Below are 19327 nucleotides of genomic sequence, written 5' to 3'. Positions count from 1 at the left end.
CCTGCAGGAGCTTGCTTCTCAGAGCGCTTTGAGACTGCCTCATTGGCCTGGCATCCCAGAAACTAACAGACTGTGAGCATAAGATAAATATTTATGGAGCTGGTGAAGAGAAGGTAGTCCGTGATACCCAAATTTTAAATTTGACTCTTTATATATTTCAGAGAAGTGTAAATTAAAAAAAGAGAAAAAGAAATTCTCTTTATCTCTTACTTTTTAGTTTTCTTTTTCTATACTGAAGTTTAAGTACTTCACTCAAGTTGTAAGCCTACACAGTACTTTATTTCTTTAAGACAGAATCAAAACAAAGCCAAACAAGCAAAGGGAGACCAAGAGGTTTAACCAAACAAGTGCTGGGGGAAATTTCCTCCTCGCCCTCATTTTGAGAGCTTGTTGGATTTTTTTTCTTGGAAAGCTTGAGAAACAGAGCAGCTCTCTTCAGTGCCGGTGACTGTGCTTTTCAGCGGGGTTCAGTCTGGGATGTTTCTGCCTGTGTTTTGCACAATCCTTAATGCCCTTTGATCTTTGATTGTGTTGGGCCTGTTCATCTTTCAAAACCCTGTCTGTTCAGGTGCCAGTTCTTCTGTGAAGCCTTACCTCACCCTCCAGGCCCTTGCTTGGACATTTTCAACAATACTTCCCCATATCTTGTGTGCAGCTGAAGTCTTGCTAGACTGTCTGGACAGTGTCTTACAGTTGGAATCTGATAGTTCGAGTTGAGTTCCTTTCAGACGATAGTGTTGGAACACTGGCTGAAGTGAACTGAGCAGACTCCACACAGTGCAGTTCCTGTAGGTTTTGTGGCTAATCCATGCTGGCTGGCGTCTCAACTGAAAGTGTGCATTGTGCCCAGCTGAAAACGCAAAGGCAAGCTGATGCAGAATGGAATGTTACACAAACAGTAGCTTGGTCCAAATGGCTGAGATTATCCAAACGCCTGCTCGAGGCCATGATGTCTGTTACAGGATTTATCCACAAATACTTGAATGAGGAATGTCTGCTGCTTGTTGTGGTCGTTTCTATGACATCACCATCAAACAGATATTACTGCCATCCATGTGCAAAGCCCTGTGGTGGGAGTCAGACATTCCCAAAATATGGGCCTCAGTCCAAAGAAAGTGTAAGAGCAAATGTATTCATAGGTAAAATGCAAAATAACATTACTGTGAGATGTAAACAGCAATGCCAAATGTTACTTCTTTGTTTTATTTTTATTTGTTCTGCTTAGGTCAGGATCTTTTTGTGTAGTGTATTCTGGCCTTGAATTTGTGAATCTGATTGCTGCCTTGGCTTTTTGGATGCTCGGATTAAAATGTGTATTTTCATGCTTTGCTCCAGCACTCAACTGGTAAATGCTGGTTTCAAATACCTGTAGGTTTATAAGTTCAAGGTTGGTACTTAGGGTGCAGGGAGGGGTGAGGGAAGGGGGGCTGGGACTCTGTCCTAACAGTTTAATTTTCTTAACGTTAGCCCTTTCTCCAGAGCAGCTTTTTCTTTCCTTTTTAGCCATCACAATGTAGTTTTAGGAAGTTCATGTTTTGAGCTGTATTGCAGAAGAGAAGACATAGGAGGAATGGTAGCAAGGTGAGTCAAGTGCTCATTGCAACATATTCCCACAGAAACTACTTTGAAGTGACATACAGATCTGGAGCTGACTGCAGCATTTTGACATGTACCCAAACTTTTCCCAAAGCACTGAGCAGAACTCTCAGTACAGAAAAATATATGTTATTTAAAATGATGACAGCAGAGTTTAAGCCCCAAATGCCAGGCATGCGTGTACTTCAGGGTTTTAACATTCATTCTCTGCCTTTAGAATACTCATCCTCCCTTCCTATCCTTCTTGCTTGTTCTTCATGTCACCCCTGAATGGCACCATCTCAACTTTATATCCTCTAGAGGTCTGGGCTTCCAGTCCCTTCATCTGTCTGTGCTTTCATGTCTTCATCAGGGAACTACAAATGCAGATCTGTCCACCAGTGCTGAGAAAAACAGCATCTAACTGCAAGCACATAGGGGCCAGGCCTGATAGCCATAACCTGTAGGCTCTGTTATGCAGATTGAGGCAGATTAAAAATTCAGGCTTGCTTGGGAGACAAAGTGAGTTCATAGCCAGCCTCAGCAATTTAGTGTAACCCTGTCTTCAAATAAAAAGTAAAATGAAGAATGAGGATACAACTCAATGGTAGAGTGCTAGCCTATCATATGTGAGGCCCTAGGTTCAATCCCAATAGTGAAAAAAGGAGGAGGGCCAGAGGATAATGCCTGTATTCTATTTTTCATCTCAAGATTTCTCATGGAAGCAAATATGGCCTGGCTTAACTTTCAGAGCTCTAAGGCCTTTGGCAAAACAACAACAACAAAAGAAAAAACCATGCTCTTCTAAAGACCTGTTAGTGACTTCTTCATTTGAGCTTGTGCCATATGCTTAGTGCATTCATTATTAACATCATTTCAGGAAATAAAGCAGAATTTCTATTATAAGCATTTTATGCAAACAGTAAAACGCATATTAATTTTGAGTTGGAATGTTGCCTGGTTAAGTGAACATTCTTCTGAAAAAGATGCTGAGTTCTTTGAAAGAAGTCATGAATTTGGAAGCCAGGAACATGAACTTTTAGCTGATAAGTCTCTTTCTGTTGGTTTCAGGGACTGGATATATGGTCAAGGGTGATGAGGAAAAATGTTGGTACCATTTCATTGCAGACCTAACAGACTGGGTGGGAACTTAATGCCTACAAGCTATTTGAAGCATAGTTGCTTTTAAGCATAATTGTTCCTTGCTTATTGCTGTGTACTGTTGTTAGAAGAGTGACTTTATTGTGCAGTGGGTACTGGGTACTTTCTGGTTGCCATGGCAAAGGGTAGAACTGGCAAGTCCTATCTCTATCACCATATAATTATTCATTTAGAGGCTGTGTGGATCAAGATAAAGACAGTGGAAGTGACTTGGTTTCTATGGCTTGGGCCTGGACATGCTTTGTACATACACTCTAGAAATGCATTTCCAGCGGCCTACATAGGAATCTGGCTGGCACACGCACACATGTCCCCAGGATGCCTGCATGTTGCAGCTTCCCAAGCTCTTCCAAGTGTCCATCTTCTCAGCTGGTTTGGTCTTTGTCATATTCCCTTAGGAAGAAAGCTTATCTGCACAGAAATCCTCTACAAAAGTCTTCTCTTTATGATTTTGATTTTGATTTTCAGTAGGAAGTGTGTTTTAAATGTAAAATATTAATGTTAGTAGTCTGGATAGAGAAGGATAGTGCTGAGCATACTTGAGGGCTTTCTAACGGGAGCAGCTGTCGTGACTTTTCTATTCCACTTTAGTGCTGGAGATTGACAGGTGCATATACACCTGCCCAGTGGTATTAATAGTAGCAAGCAACACATTTCTTCTCCACATTGTGAGTAAAACAGCTGCTATGTGGTAATGTCCTAAAATGACTGCTACTGTAGTCATCCTAGAATCTGTGACCTCGGGGTCAAAACTAAAATATCTCACTACTAAAATCTAAGATCTAAATCCAGATCTTCATGGGTAAAGAGTTACATGAATTCTTTCCCTTCAGAACCTAAAGCAAATGAATATTTATATTGTGTTTAACATGGACTTTGAAGGCTTTTGTCTTCACATAGGTAGATTTGCACATCCAATCTTGCCAAGTATGATTTTTTTGCATGTGTAGTACATGTAGTGTGATGTGTGTAGCAGTGTGTGTGCATGCACATGTGCACACACAGTCTTGTGCATGTGCAGATATGCGTGCACCTTACACATGCCTTGGAGGCTATAGGAGAACATAGGGTGTTCCCCTGTATTACTTATCTACATGTTTCCTTGAGATAGAGTCTTCCTGTTTCCAGATTTCCAGTGTTTCTCTGATCTCTTGTTTCCCACAGGACTGGGGTTACAGTCATGCATGGCCACACCCAGCTGTTTACACGGGTGCTGGGGAATAGAACTCAGGTAGTCTGAGGCTACTGTAAGGTCCTCATGCATGTTCAGGAAGTGCTCTTAACTGCTAAGGCATCTTTACACCATGAAATGTGATTTTTGGTAGTCATAAGTATGAGCAATATAAGCTTGGAATCTATTTTGAAGTCATTCTACAAATTTTAGAAGTGAGAATTAAGGCATATGTAAGCTATGCCTTTGTGTGCAGAATTTCCATAAATGTATGTGTGTACCTGTGTTTGTGTTGTGTATATTTATTTAGGAGTGGGTGAGGGCAGGGGATAACATTTGTTTTTAGACCTGTCTGAGTAATACTCTTGTTTTTCTCTTCTCTGTGTGCACCATTTCTCTTTAATAATTGCTTTCATTTTCAGTATTGTTTGCTTAATTTTTATTTATTTATTTGAGAGAAACAGAGAGAAAGAGACAGAGAGAGAGAGAATGGGCACGTCAGGGCCTCCAGCCACTGCAAACTCCAGACACGTGCACCCCCTTGTGCATCTGGCTAACGTGGGTCCTGGGGAATAGAGCCTTGAACTGGGCTCCTTAGGCTTCACAGGCAAGTGCTTAACTGCTAAGCCATCTCTCCAGCCCAATTGCTTTCATTTTAATTTCATTGCTTTCGGGTGAGTGTGTGTGCGTGTTATTTTGTTATATGTTCTTATGTGTGTAGACTTACATTTGCATGTGGGCATGTGTCCCCTTGTGCATATGCATGTTGAAGCCAGACGTCTACACTGGGTATCTTCCTCAGTTTTCTCCACTTTATTTTCCCAGACAGTGTCTCCCACTTATCTCAGAGTTCACTGATTTGGGTAGACAAGCTAGCTTGTAAACTCCATGGTTTTTTCTGTCTCCACTTCTCCAGAGCCGAGATTACAGGTGCACAGTTACTAGGAATCTAAAGTCAGGTCCTCCTCTTTATCCAGAAAGCACTCTACCTATATATCTATTTCTCCAGCCCTCCTTTACTTTTTAAAACCTGATTTTAACTGGCATTTGACTTCTTCTGCAGATTCTACTGTCAAGCACTGAGCCTGGACAGCAGGACCTGGCTCTGCTGTTTGGGTGGTTCCCTTCGAGCTGACTAGAGATGAGGCTATGGGGGAACAGTCTACTGTGTTCCACTGTTAAAGGTCTCAAACAGCACTACAAACGCCACTAACTTAAATCATCTACTGAAGTTTACGGTGATTTGTTTTTCTTCTAGAGTGGAGTTCAACATTTATATTTGAACTCTATCCCTATTGTGAGGTGATAGGTTAAAAAAGGAGTCATTAGAACTTGAACTCTCAGTGTCTTATCAAGAATATGATCAACAATGTAGACAGACATCTGAGGGTAATTTCTGGCAGTTAACTTATTCAGAACTATTGTACTGTTTATGCACTGGACAGATATTTATTGGGTGTTAAGTATGTCATGCACTGTGCCTAGGTGAATATATGAATATATGAAACCAACTGACAGCTTTGTTGGCAGGAGTTTTTTCATTATATCTAAAAAAAATGTTTTTTTTTTTAAAGTGATCGTATGTTTATTGATCTTTTTTCTCTCATCTGCTAACTTTCATTAAAGTTTTTATTAACACAATGTGGGGCACCAGGAAACTATTTATTTATTTACTTATTTTTTGGTTTTTCGAGATAGGGTCTGACTCTAGACCTGGATTTCACTATGGAGTCTCAGGGAGGCCTTGAACTCACTGCAATCCTCCTACCTCTGCCTCCCGAGTGCAGGGATTAAAGGTGTGCACCACCACACCTGGCTGGAAACCATTTATTAATCATGTTATATTATTCCTATTCATTTATTTCAAAATAGTAAATATACCTATTACTAATTTGTTAGTGTAGATGTGTTTGTGCATGGTTTATAGTTGTTAGAATATTTATAAATATGTTGTTCTTTTCAAAATTCTACTATCTTAACCTAAAAATATTTTCTAAGTTTGTTTTGGATCATTAATGACAGTATGGCAAATCTTTAAAGAAATAATGTTGTTTTCTTTTGGTGCCTGGGTTTGAACCCAGGCCTGGAGCATGCTAAAATGAGCACATGATCTGTCATTGTGCTACCCTTCCAATGCCTAAAGTTATAACATTTAAGCTATTATTTATTTAGTTCAAATTCACTTTATTAGAAGGTTTCTATGTGATAAACTAAATGAATTCTTCTCAAATTAAGTCTTATCTTAAAATGAAAATTCAGTGTCTATAGGAAAATAACTCCTGGGATGTATCATTCTCTGTCATCTTCAGTTTGGGTTACCCAGTCAACTTTGGAATAATTATACTTGAATTTGTAATTCTAATCATTAATAATAAGAACAACTAAATATATCAAATATATATGTGTGTGTGTGTTCTATTTTCTAAGCATTTATATATATATATGTATAATTATATATGTATATATATGTGTGTGTGTATAATTTGTTATTTAATTGGAGTTTATTCATATTTATTACAGATACTGTTGTTATTGGAGAATTAAAATAGTAGCTTCAGGGAATTTATGTTAGGCTATGAAGAAGTAAAAAAAAAAGTTAGCAAATTAAAGATAATGAGGGTTATGGTGAAACAATCAAGGGAAAGTTGTTGCATATTAAGGAAGGGTTGTTCTTAAATACATTTATAATCCTGGAGTATTAGTATAATGGGTATGTTGTACAAGGTGACTTTGGAGTTGAGACCATTGTGAGGATAATTAGGAAAGAAGCCATATGGATAACTCAGAACACAGCATGTATGTCGTTCTGGTGGCGTAAGACTGCCTTGGTGTCAGGAATGGCAAGGAGATCCATGTGGCTGAAGCAAGGATGTGGCGGGTGTTGTGGGAAGATGTTGCCAGAAGGAGTGGGCAGTGCTGGTTGGACAGGAATTTAAAGGCATAAATAATTTTCATTTCCTCTGTGGAGAATACATTGTGGGAGCTGAGTCCACTAGATGGAAGACAAGGGCAGTACTCTTGAGGGGTTGATACACCTTAGACTAGAGTAATGGAGGTATATGGTTTGCACTGCTTGAAATTTGTATGAATTTTAAAGATCGAGTTTGCAGAATTTGCTGATGATTGGATGTGGGATGAAAGAAAAAGAAGGAGGATGATTCAGGGTTTGAGCCCAAGCAATTAGAAAAATAGGGTTGGCATTTAATCATAGGGGAAATTTTGTAGGTGTTAGGATGATAGGTTTTAGAAACTTGAGGGGTTTGAAAGACTATGTGAAATGCCATTGATACATTCATGAAAGGCTGTTATAGGCAGTTTGTGTCTGGTACTCAGAGAAGAGTAGGAGATGTAAATTGGAGCATTGATGACATGTTGATGGTATCCAAAGCCTAAAGTCTAAAGACTGGATAAGGTTGCATTGGGAGTGATGGTAAGTCGAGGAGGATGACTGAAGACTGATTCTGAGAAATACCAGTGTGCACAAATATGGACTCTGGGACATATGAAAGAGTCACAGAGGAATTTGAAATGAAGAAGGGCAATTTGTCAAGAGGAGAACTGATAGAATGTTTTTCCAGAAGTTAAACAGACTGTTTTAGAAGGGAAGGAGCAACCATTCTTGTTGGATGCACCTGAGTTCCAACAGGTTAAGGACTGAAATTGACCCTCTGATTTCCCAGCAAGGAGGTTGTTGCTAACCATGGCCAGAGCTGTTTTTATTGGTAACTGTGGGCTTTTAGACTAGAGTAGATTCAAGTGAACAAGAGTAACTCCATTTTGTGCTTTAGGCACTATAATGTCATATGAGAAAACTCAAGATTAGAGAGAGTCAATAACTAAAAACAAGACTCAGCTGGGAAATGTTGAAAATGGAATTTAAATGCATGTCAATTTGGCTGTAAACCCCCAAGGTCCTTTTATGTCACTTAAGTTCATTATTTCATAAAAAAAAAGAATGATGACAGAAGGCGTGGGTAAAGTTGATTAGCCATGGATTTAATACTATAAATAACTTCACATTCCTGAGTGAGGTGAAAAAGCATACGGTACTGTTGAATTGATGGCATTGTCCTTTTAAAAGAAGAGGCTGCGTCATTATGAAGAATACACTGTGAAGTCCAGTGGCAGTGAGAAGATGAGTTTGAAGACTGGGGGTGATACTGTACAGGGGAAATGGCATAGTTGGGCTATTACACAAAATCAAAGTCTTCCAGTTGAAGAAGGAGAAGAAACTTAATTACATAGTTTGAGAAAGTGGAAGTCTTTTGCTCAAATGTAGATCTAGAGAAACAAATGTGGTTTTTTGTTTGTTTGTTTGTTTTGTTTTGTTTTCTAAACTTCTTGTATCTCCACATGATAAAATCCAGAGGAACTTTGTGGTCCTGATGCTTGCTTCTATTATAGTTTCCTCTGACTTTACTATCTCTTCATGCTGATGTCTACATGGTCCTATCTTAATTAATATCCTTCCCTGTAAACTGTTAATGGGACCATCTCATTTGATGTCTGGTTTTCAGGTGATACCTATATGGTATTTGCTATCAGATATTCTTCCAGCCTCATTTATCTTCTTCCTACTTTCATGTCATATAGCATCTCTCAGGTAATTCTGCTATGTCCTTTATGCAATTTATCTCTTCAATACTAATTACTGCTTTTTTTTTTTTTTTTGGAAGTAGAGTCTTGCTGTAGCCCAGCCTGATTTGGAATTCACTCTGTAGTCGCAGGGTGGCCTTGAATTCATGATCATCCTCCTACTTCTGCCTCCTGAGTACTAGGATTAAAGGTATGCACCACCACACCTGGCTTCTCTTCTTTCTTTCCACATTTCTAAAGCATTGTTTCTCCTTTGTGAGTTAAAATTTTTTATTTTTATTTGGTTTTTCAAGGTAGGGTCTCACTCTAGCCCAGGCTGACCTGGAATTCACTATGGAGTCTCAGGGTGGCCTCAAACTCATGGTGATCCTCCTACCTCTGCCTCCCGAGTGCTAGGATTAAAGGCATGCTCCACCATGCCAGGCTGTTTTACCTTATTTTTTAATTTGTTTATTAGATGTGGACATATTTAGCATGTAAACAACACATGTCGGTACCATCTTTACCTTCCTTCCTTTCCCCTTCCTGAAGAGGCATTCCTCATAGGATATGCAGGTCAACCCCATGGGGATTATGGGTCATGCATCATGGGGGCTGTTGCAGTCAGGTTTGCATTGCTGATAGAAATCCTCCAACCAAAAGCAGCCTGTGGGGAAAAGGGGTTTATTTTGGCTTAAAAGCTCGATAGCAAGGGAAGATGATGGCATGAGAAGAGGGTGGACATCACCCCCTGGCCAACATAAGGTAGACAATAGCAACAGAAGAGTGTGCCAAGCACTGGCAAGGGGGAACTGGCTATAACATCCATAAGCCTTCTCCCAACAATACGCTCCCTCCGGGATGTGTTAATACCCAGATCACCATCAGCTGGGAACCTAGCATTCAAAACACCTAAGTTTATGGGAGACACCTGAATCAAACCACCACATTCTGCCCCTGACCCCCATAAACTGATATCCATACATGATATAAAATACAATTCATTCAGTCCAACTTTAAAAGTCCCCATAGTTTTTATCAATTCCAATGAAGTTCATACACCCCCATAATCTAAGGTCTTTTAACTGAGCCATATTACCAAAAAATAACCTCAAAAGCCCCATAATGGCATGAACATTCACACTGCAAAAGATGGCATTGGGCATAACAAAGAAACATTCAGCCAATATAAGATTTAAAAAACCAGGACAAGTGTCAAACTCTGTAACTCCAAGTCCAACAACTCTAGCCAGTGACAAATCTCCAAGTCTGATAATTCTAAAAAGCAACAAGTCTCTGGCATTCCAATTCCACCCCTCCAGCTAGGCTACTCACAGTCCTGGAAAACTTCATCCTGGGTGGGCAGCTTTCCTTAGCAGCCATCTCGTGGTCCCAGCATTTCCACTGGGTCTCCATTACAATCCATGGTTCATCCTTATGGCCCCATGGGGTCTCCATGCAGGCACCAGCAAACCTGCTTCACACTGCCCATGGACATTCCAAAACACAAGACTGTGTTGCAAACTCAGTGGCCCTCTCCTGCATTTCTTATACTACACAATACCAAGTAGTGTGCCAATTTGTTAATCCAGGGGGGGAATAAAGCTGACTTTGAAGAACAGGACACTTCTTGAGCACTCAGCCCCTACAAAAGAGTCTACATTCTTTCTGTTGCCCCAGTTCAAGTCAACTGGCCCAATCTCACAGATTGTAATCTCTCAATTGCAGCTGAACAGGCAGCAGCTTCGGCCTAAAGATTTCTTTCTGTGCCATATCCCTCTGCTCACACCAGTTCATTTCTATGCAAAGCAACCCTGTACAACTTCTCAGGACACAGGGATAACAGCAAGCTTATCACACAAACTGCTAGCTTAGTCCAGGCATAGCTCTTTCTCACACTCACAAACCTCATAGTCCATAGTTCTTACTGCATTCAGGCCTTTCAACTCTGACCAGAATAGTCCATCAGGCTGTCCTTACAGCACTGCAAGTTGTTTCTTAGGCCAAGGTTTCAAATCCTTCCACATTCCTCTTGAAAATCAGCTCTAAAAGGCCAAAGCCACACAGTCAAGTGTCTAGCAGCAATCCAACTCCTCAGTACCATTTTACTGTTGCAGTCCAGTTCGCATTGCTGGTAGAAATCACCCAACCAAGAACAGCTTGTGGGAGGGGAAAAAAAAAGGTTTATTTTGGCTTACAGACTCCAGGGGATGCTCCATGATGGCAGGGAAAATGATGGCATGAGCAGTGGGTGGACATCACTCCCTGGCCAACATAAGATGGACAATAGCAACAGGAAAGTGTGCCAAACACTGGAAAGAGGAAACTGGTTATAACACCCATAAACCTATCCCCAGGAGGCGTTAACTCCAAGAGGTGTTATTCCCAAATCTCCATCAGCTGGGAACCTAGCATTCAGAACACCTAAGTTTATGGGGGACACCTGAACCAAATCACCATAGGGGCAGCAGTCAATTATGTGGGAGAGGCAGTGTCTCTATGCAATATGTCTCATATTGTAGTTCTAGCAATCTTTCTGCCCCCTCACAAAATTCCTTGAGCCATATTGGGTATGTTTTAAGTCTTCTTCAGTGATGGGCTCTTAGGAGCCTCTGGATCTTAGCTTTGGTAGGTGTTGAGTGTCCTCTAACTCCTTCACCATTGTGCTGATATCAGGTTCCTTGAAAAAACAGCGTGCTTGCTCATTTCCCCAATTACTCTGTGGTTTCACTTGGGGCCAGGGTTAAGTGCACTGGGTCATTTATCTCCTTAGATTCTGCTCCATATGAAAAAGAGAAGCAGAATCCCCAACGGAGAGTGAAGTCAGCACTTGTTAAATGGGATAACCATTATTAATTTAGAGAGAATTTAAAGTGTGTAGACCCTCTTATATGTCAAGATTAGTATGAGCTTGACTTTGGAAAGTAAAATCATTATCTGGCTATGATTCTGACTTGTTTCCCAGTTCCAGATATGGTTTCCTTTCCACTGAACATATCTGTTAGCCAATCCAAGAGTAGTTGTTTACCCACCATGGCTGTGTGCCACTATTGCACTTGTGTGAGCATTGCATCAGGTTGTTTGCCTCCTGAGGTGCTTAGATTTTGAGTTGCTTGAACAGACGTTGGCCACTTTTCCCCAGTAGTTCATGTAGCACCTTTCAGCACTAGATGGGCTAATTGTCTGGGGACTGACTGTCTTCCAGATTCCAACCAGGTCGCTCCATGTTCTGTGCTGACAGTATATGGTGTCTTCAGCTGTAGGGTCTTACCATTAACCTCTGATGGGTAATCGAGTGCTCTGACAGAAGTCTGTCTTTTTTGCTTTGGGAGATCTAGTAGATCTCTCTGATAAACAACTAACTGTGGATGTAAAACACATCATGGTACAAGGAGTTACAGGCCAGCACCAAGAGAAAAGAAAAAGAAATAGGAGAAATTTAAGGTTAGGCTTTGTCTCTTTCCAGGGCCCTTTGATTCAGGTGCTGCCCCTAAGGTCCACTTGAGGGTCCCACCTTTTAGTCTAACTTCCAGTATATAGGATTCTGTGGTACCAGTTCAATTTGGGTTCACTTTTGTGTTCCCCTCAACCCTCCCTCTTCCCCCACATCCTACCCTCTCTATTGTCCAAACATCAAGATGCTATTCAGATGTGTCAGCAACTCGGCTTGATCTAGGTTAGGAACTGCAGATGAGTGAGACTGTGTGATGATTTTGTGTGTGTGTGTGTGTGTGTGTGTGTGTGTGATTGTGTGAGTTCACTTAGAATGATCTCTTCCAAGTTAGACCATTTTTCTACAAATTTCATTGTGTCATTTTTTTCTTGCTGCTGAGTAGAATTTTATCATGTAAACGTACCATATTCATTCATCCAATGATAGGCACCTGGGTTGATTCTGGTTTTTAGCTGTTAGGAATTGAGCAGCTGTACACATGGTTGAGTAAAATATCTCTGAACTGAGATGTGGTGCTTTTAGAGCAGATGCCCAGTAAGGGAATTACAGGTTCTGTTGGTAATTCTGTATTCATCCTTTTCAGGAGTCTCCATATTGATTTCCACAATGGTTGTACCAGCTTACATTCCCACCAACAGTTAATGAGTGTTCCTATTTCTCCACATCCTCACCAACACTTGATTTCATTTGATTTTTTAATGTTTGCTATCCTTACTGGGGTAAAGTGGAATCTCATAGTTGTTTTAATTTGCATTTCCTAATGGTTAGGGATGTTGATCACTTTCTTAAATATGTGTTAGCCATTTGTAATTCTTCCTCTGAGAACTCCCTATTCAGTTTTCTGCACCACTTTTAGAGTGGGTTGTTTGATTTTTTTTTTATTTAATTTTTTGAATTCTTTGTAGATTCTAAATATTAGGCTTCTGTCAGTGATATAGCTGGTGAAGATTTTCTCCCATTCAGTGGGTAAAATATTTGCTATGATTATGGTATGGTTATCTGTGCAAAAGCTTTTTAGCTTCATGAGATCTGATTGGTTGAGTGATTGTTTAGTTTCCTGGATCATGGGGGTATTTTTCAGGAAATCCTTCCCCCCACTTCTATATTGTGAAGAGTTCCTAATATTTTTTCCTCCAGTAATTGAAGAGTTCCAGGTCATATATTGAGGTCTTTAATCCATTTGGATTTGATTTTTGTGTATGGTGAAATGAGAGAGTATAATTGCATTTTTCTACATATAGTCATCCAATTTGTCCAACACTGTTTGTTGGAGATGCTGTCTTTTCTCCACTCTACATTAGTGGCACCTTTGTCAAACATCAAGCAGCTGTAGTTACTTGACTTAAGGTATAGGTCTTCAATTCTGTTTCATTGGATTATGTTTCTATTTTTATTCAATTACCATACTGTTTTTGTCACTCTGGCTTTGCAATGTAGCTTTATATTGGGTATGGTGATACCGCCAGAGGTGGTTTTTTTTTTCTTTTTTTCCTGAAGATATGTTTTAATATCTGAGACCTTAAGCAATTCCATATGAATTTTGAGATAATTCCTTAAATCTCTGAAGAATGATGCATTGGTATTGCATTACGTTAAATGCGTATATTGCTTTTTGTAGAATTGCCATTTTTATAATATTAATTGTACCTCTCTAGGAGCATAGGAGGTCTTTCCATCTTCTCAAGTCCTCCTCTTATTTCTTTCTCAAGTTTTTTTTTTTTTAAATGTTTTCATTATATAGGTCTCTTACATCCTCGGTTAGTGTATTCGAATGTATTTAATTTTTTTTGTTGCTATTGAAAATGGAACAGCCTCACTGATTTCTTTCTCTGTTTTTTTTGTCCTTTGCATATAAAATAGCTACTGATTTTTGTGCATTGATTTTGTATCCTGCCACTTTCCTGAAGGAATTTATCACCTTTAGAAGTTCTGGGATGTAGACTTGGGTCACTTATATATAGGGTCGTGTCATCTGCAAATAGGGCTAACTTGACTTCTTCCTTTCCAATTGATATCCCTTTTATTTCTTTCTCCTCTCTTATTGCTTGGGCTAGTACTTCTAGTACAATGTTGAAGAGCAGTGGTGAGAGGGGGCATCCCTGTCTTGTTTCTGATCTCAGTGGGAACTTCTTGAGTTTTTCCCCATTAAATATTGTTTGGGCTTCAGGAGATATACATACATACATACATACATACATGCATACATACATACATATTACTTTTATTGTATTGAGATATAAACCCTCCATTCCTATTCTTTCCAGTATTTTGTTCATGAAGTGGTGGTGTATGTTCTCAAAGGCCTTCTCTGCATCAATTGAGATAATCATGTGGTTCTTATGGCTCAGTTTATTTATGCGATGTATTACGTTGACCTATTTCCGTATGTTAAATCTTCCCTGAATTCCTGGGATGAAGCCTACTTGATCAAGGTGGTTAATGCTTTTGATGTGTTCTGGAATTTGGTTTCCAAGAAGTTTGCTCAGGGTCTTTTCTAAGGTCATTAGAGATATAAACCTATATAGTATTCTTTCCTTGTCACATCTCTGTCTGGTTTTGGTATTAGGGTGGTGTTAGCTTCATAAAATGAGTCAGGGAAGATTCCCTGTTCTCCAATTGAGTGAAACAGTTTGAGAAAATGGTTTTAGTTCTTCAATTAAGATTTGATAGAATTCAGCTGAGAAGCCATCCAGTCTTGCACTTTTCTTTTTGGGGAGGTTTTTGATTACCTTTTCAATCTCCATAGATGTGATAGGTTTGTTTAGGAGATTAATCTGCTCTGAGTTTAGTTTTGGTAGGTGACATGTGTCCAGGAATCATCCATTTCTTCTAGATTATTCAATTTTATGGTGTCTGGAATTAAACCCTGATGATTCTCCCAGTTTCATTTATGTCTGTTGTGATCTCTCCCTTTTCATTTCTAATCTTGTTAATTTGAGACTTCTCTCTCTCTCTCTTTTTCTTGATCAAATTATCCAGGGGTTTGTCACTCTTGTTTATTTTTTCAAAGAACCAGCTCTTCATTTCATCATCTTTTTTTAAATTGTTTTCTTAGTTTCCAATTTGTTAATTTCTGATCTAGTCTTGATTTTTTCTTTCCATCTGGTGCTCCTTGGGTTGGATTCTTTTTGTTTTTCCACTGCCTTTACATGGACAGCTAGGTTATTAATTTGGGATCTCTCTGTCTTTGTAATGAAGGCATTTAGGGTTATAAATTTTCCCCTTAGAACTGCCTTCATTGTGTCCCATAAGTTTTGATAGGTTGTGTTTTCATTATCATTCAATTCTAGGAATTGTGCAATTTCTTTTTTGATTTCTTCAATGACCCAGTCACGTTTTTAAAAGTGTGTTGTTTAGACTCCAGGAGCTGGTGGAGTTCTTGATGTATCTCTTGTTGTTAATTTCTAGATTGAAAGCATTGTGATTTGACATAATGCAGGAAGTTACTGCAATTTTCCTAACTATATGAAAGCATGCTTTATGGCCTAATATATGGTGAATTTTGGAGAAGGTTCCATGGGCTGCTGAGAATGTGTGTTCTGTAGAGTTGGGATAGAAAGTTCTGTAGATATCAGTCAGGTCTAGTTCTATGATGTTGCTGAGTTCTATTATTTCCCTGTTGATTTTCTGCTTGGATCTGTCTATTGATGGTAATAGAGTATTGAAGTCTCTGTTGAGTACATTTTGTTTTAAAAACTGCGGTGCACGTGTGTTTGGTGCATATATATTTATGATTGTGATGTGCTCATGTTGGATTATTTCCTTGGTGAGTAAGAAGTAGACTTCTTTGTACTTTTTGATTGAAGTCTATTTTATCAGATATTAATATAGCAATACCCATTGGTTTTTTATTTCCATTTTCTTGGAATATCATTTTCCAACCTTTCATCCTGAGGAGGTGTCTGTCTTTAGTGGTGAGGTGGGCTTCTTGAAGACAGCAGATAGAAAGATCCAGTTGTTTGGACTATCCTGATAACCTGTTTCTTTTGATAGATGAGTTAAGACCATTAATATTTAAGGTTGTTACTGTGAGGTTTGAATTTATCCCTGCCATGAAGAGGTGTTTTGTGGGGTTTGGTGCTTTCATTTGATTTGTACTGTATTGAGCCTGGTCTATTTTGGTTATTATGATCATCTTATTGGCTCTTGAGATTGGTTGTTTGACTGTTCTGTGTGGAGTATTCCCTCAAGTATTCTCTGTAGGTTTGGCTTTGTGTTCATTCGCCATCTATTATGAGGGATACTTTTGCTGGGTAGAGTAGCTTAGGTTGGAAACTATCATTTTTTAGACTTTGAAGTGTTCCATTCCAGGCCCTTCTGGCTTCCAGGGTTTCTATTGAGAAATCTGACATGAAAAATCTGTTGATGGGATTGCCTTTGTATGTTGTGAATTGTTTCTCTCTTGCTGCTTTTTAATATTCTTTGTTTTTGTTAAGAGTTTTAACTGTGATGTATCTTGGAGAGTGTTTTCTTTGGTTCTGTCTGTCTGGTGGTCTGTGGGCTTCTCGTATCTGGATGGGCCTCTCTTTCAAGAGGTTTGGAAAATTTTCAGTAATTTCGTTGAATATGTTCTGTATGCCTCTGGCTGGACTTCTGCTCCTTCTGGTATACCCATGATTTGGATGTTTGGTCGTTGTAGGGTATCCCACAGTTCCTTCGTATTCTGTTCACATAAGTTTTTGAACTTAATGCAAAGTTTTTGGTCTCCTGATCAATTTCTTCTGTCTTGTCTTCCTGTCAGAGGTTCTGTCTGCCACATGAGTAACTGTGCTGGTGAGGGGTTTTAGGGAGGTTTTGTAAATTTCTATTTGATTTTTGTTTTCTGCTGTTATTTTGTATTGTGTTCATCTCTTTTTTGAGATACAATTTCAATTCAAGTTCTGTTTTTCTTGATGCTTCCTGGAATTCATTCTTGCCTTTGATCAAGTCTTCATTAACCTTTATCAACCAGTTGTTGAGATCTTCCATTTCTCGACTCACCTTCAATTTATTCATATCCCTTTGGAGGGTTCTAATGTTTTCTTAAACCAATTAAGCCTACTGTCAAAAGCTGTTCAATTTCATTGATATTGTTGTTGGTTCTTTGTTGGTTTGCTTCCAGTTCAGCAATTTTTTTGATGGGGTCTCATTGGTTGTGTTTTCATTTTGGGAATGAATTTCTGTTGATTTCTCTGTGACTTCATTGGAAGTTTCCATCATAGAACTAGGAATCCTTGGTGTAGATTTCTTAGTTTTCAGACTTTTATTGGCTCTTTTTGCATTGTTGTCTACCTGTTTTAGGAAGACTCTGTATTTTATTGAGGAGGAACCAAGTTTTAGACTTTGGCCATGTGCCCTCTGACTCAGGTGAATAGGGATGATGGTACCCAGTGGCTAGTCAGGATACCAAAGCAAAATACCTGATTCCACAGCTCACACAGGGACCAGGCCTCCCCAAGCAAGGCACAATGCAACCTACCAGCACTAGGGAACTGGGAGGAGCCATGGAACAGCAATCTGGTGCTGGGAACCCAGACTAGGGAGCTGGGAGGAGCCAAGAGACCGGGGTCTGGCCTCCTCTCTCCACATGCTGCCCCTACCAGCACACAGACCAACGCAGGGAACCCAGACCAGGGAACTGGGAGACCTTTGTGAGTTTTTGTGTCTATCACCTGTACCTAGGTCAGAAACACATCACTGAGATTTTCTTTCACACCTTCCACCATGTACTCTGTATAGTTCTACATCCTGAAAGTGTTTGTGTATTCTGCTTGACCTCTCCCTCTCTGCTGTCATATTTCTCTTGTTTGTGCCACCGTCATTTCCCTCCTGCATTCTAATAACAGCCTTCCACTTAACTTGGTTGCTGTGCTGCAGTCTTGAATGTCAGTCTGTTCCCCACAGTGAAATGAGGGGCTTCTTGAAAATACAAGATCATTCCTGCCCACCATCCCACTTTTACAAGCTTTTCAGTTTGACTTCTTACTCAAAACAGAATGTAACCTTCATGACAGGGTTTATGTGTCCCTGGATGATCTGACTCCTGGGTGGCTCCTTAGGGATTTTTTCTGATTGGTAGCCCCACGAGCTTGTGGCCAAGTAAACTTCCTTTTGTTCTTTGACCACTTGTAACACTCTAAATCTGTGTTTGCCTTTAGTAACATGAACTTCAGTCTTAAGAGAGCCACTTTGTCTTTCCTTGCTGGTCCATACCTTAATGCTTTCATACTTAATCATTCTTCTAGTCACAGTAACACCCTGCTCCATAAGAATTGTCCTTGAAGTCCTGTATATGGATTCTGCATTCTTCCTGTGTTCTACCCTATTTACTTGAGGTTATTAAAGAATGTAGAAATCTTGCTGGAAGATTCTGCTTTTTTCATTGTATTGGTACCTGCCTTTATATATATTTCTGCTCTGTGTTCTCATGGGACTGTAAAGATTATTGACATAAAGAACTCAATAATTTTTTTGTATATGAGATAACTTTTCTATTGTTTGTGCATTGTGGGCATAGAATGAGTGTATGAAGTATACTTATTTATTCTAGAAACACTTCATACACTGAGGCTGATGTTACAGATACATAAACCATTAGACTAGATGACATAGGTTTGCATCTTGAATGTCCTTCAAGCCGCATGCTGAGTCTTGTTCCCTAGTCTCTAATGACATTGCAAAGTAGTAGATCACTTAGGAGGTGGACCCTAGAACAAGGAAGTTATCACATAAAGGACATGGCCTTGAAAGACATGTTGGACCCTGATCCCCTCCTCTCTCTGTCTTTCCTTTCATGGGTGCCAATAGGTGAACAATCTTCTCTGCCAAGAACTTCTGTGCCAGCAGTGACCCTGAAGTGGTATCTGTGAAACTGTGAGCCCAAACAAGCCTTTACTTCTTATATGTTGATTATCTTAAGTACTTTGTCACAGTAATAAAGCTAGCACAGACAAATGATCTTTTAGGGAAAATGAAAATTTTAGCATTTTATTATCTTGCTTATAAACCCATAAGAACTTCCTTTTCAGCGAGTAACTTTACATATGGATTTACAATGGATTACTTTACACAAAGATTCCAATGCTAACCCTGCCAATAAGATTTGACCTGTCACTCCTGCTCTCTCAAGATATAGTATCTTACCTGTAGTTAATTCCCCTCAATCTTCAGATGCCAGCCTCCACCTGAACCAGCCCTGCTGTTAATGATTTTGTGTCCTTTTACTCCATCAACACTGTATTTGTTCCTTTTTGTAATTACAGCATGTGATGATTGATGTGTGATCATGTGAGCTGTTTTGTAGCACTCAACACAGAACCCGGCACAGAGTAGGTATCCAGTAAATGATTGTTAAAGACAGAGAATCATTGAAAATAAATTATGGCATGTTTAGGTTGGCAACAAAAGTAAGG

General features: G+C 39.5%; 1 protein-coding gene across 1 annotated transcript in view; it reads left to right on the top strand.

The window, feature by feature from the left end:
- The window catches only part of Rnf217 (ring finger protein 217), a 121693-nt gene that overhangs the window by 1052 nt on the left and 101314 nt on the right, over positions 1-19327 (top strand). The window lies entirely within an intron of this gene.

This window comes from Jaculus jaculus, chromosome 9, assembly GCF_020740685.1.
Source record: "Jaculus jaculus isolate mJacJac1 chromosome 9, mJacJac1.mat.Y.cur, whole genome shotgun sequence".
NCBI lineage: Eukaryota > Metazoa > Chordata > Mammalia > Rodentia > Dipodidae > Jaculus > Jaculus jaculus.
The sequence above is the reverse complement of the archived record's forward strand: the minus strand, read 5'-3'. Positions and strand labels throughout refer to the sequence as shown.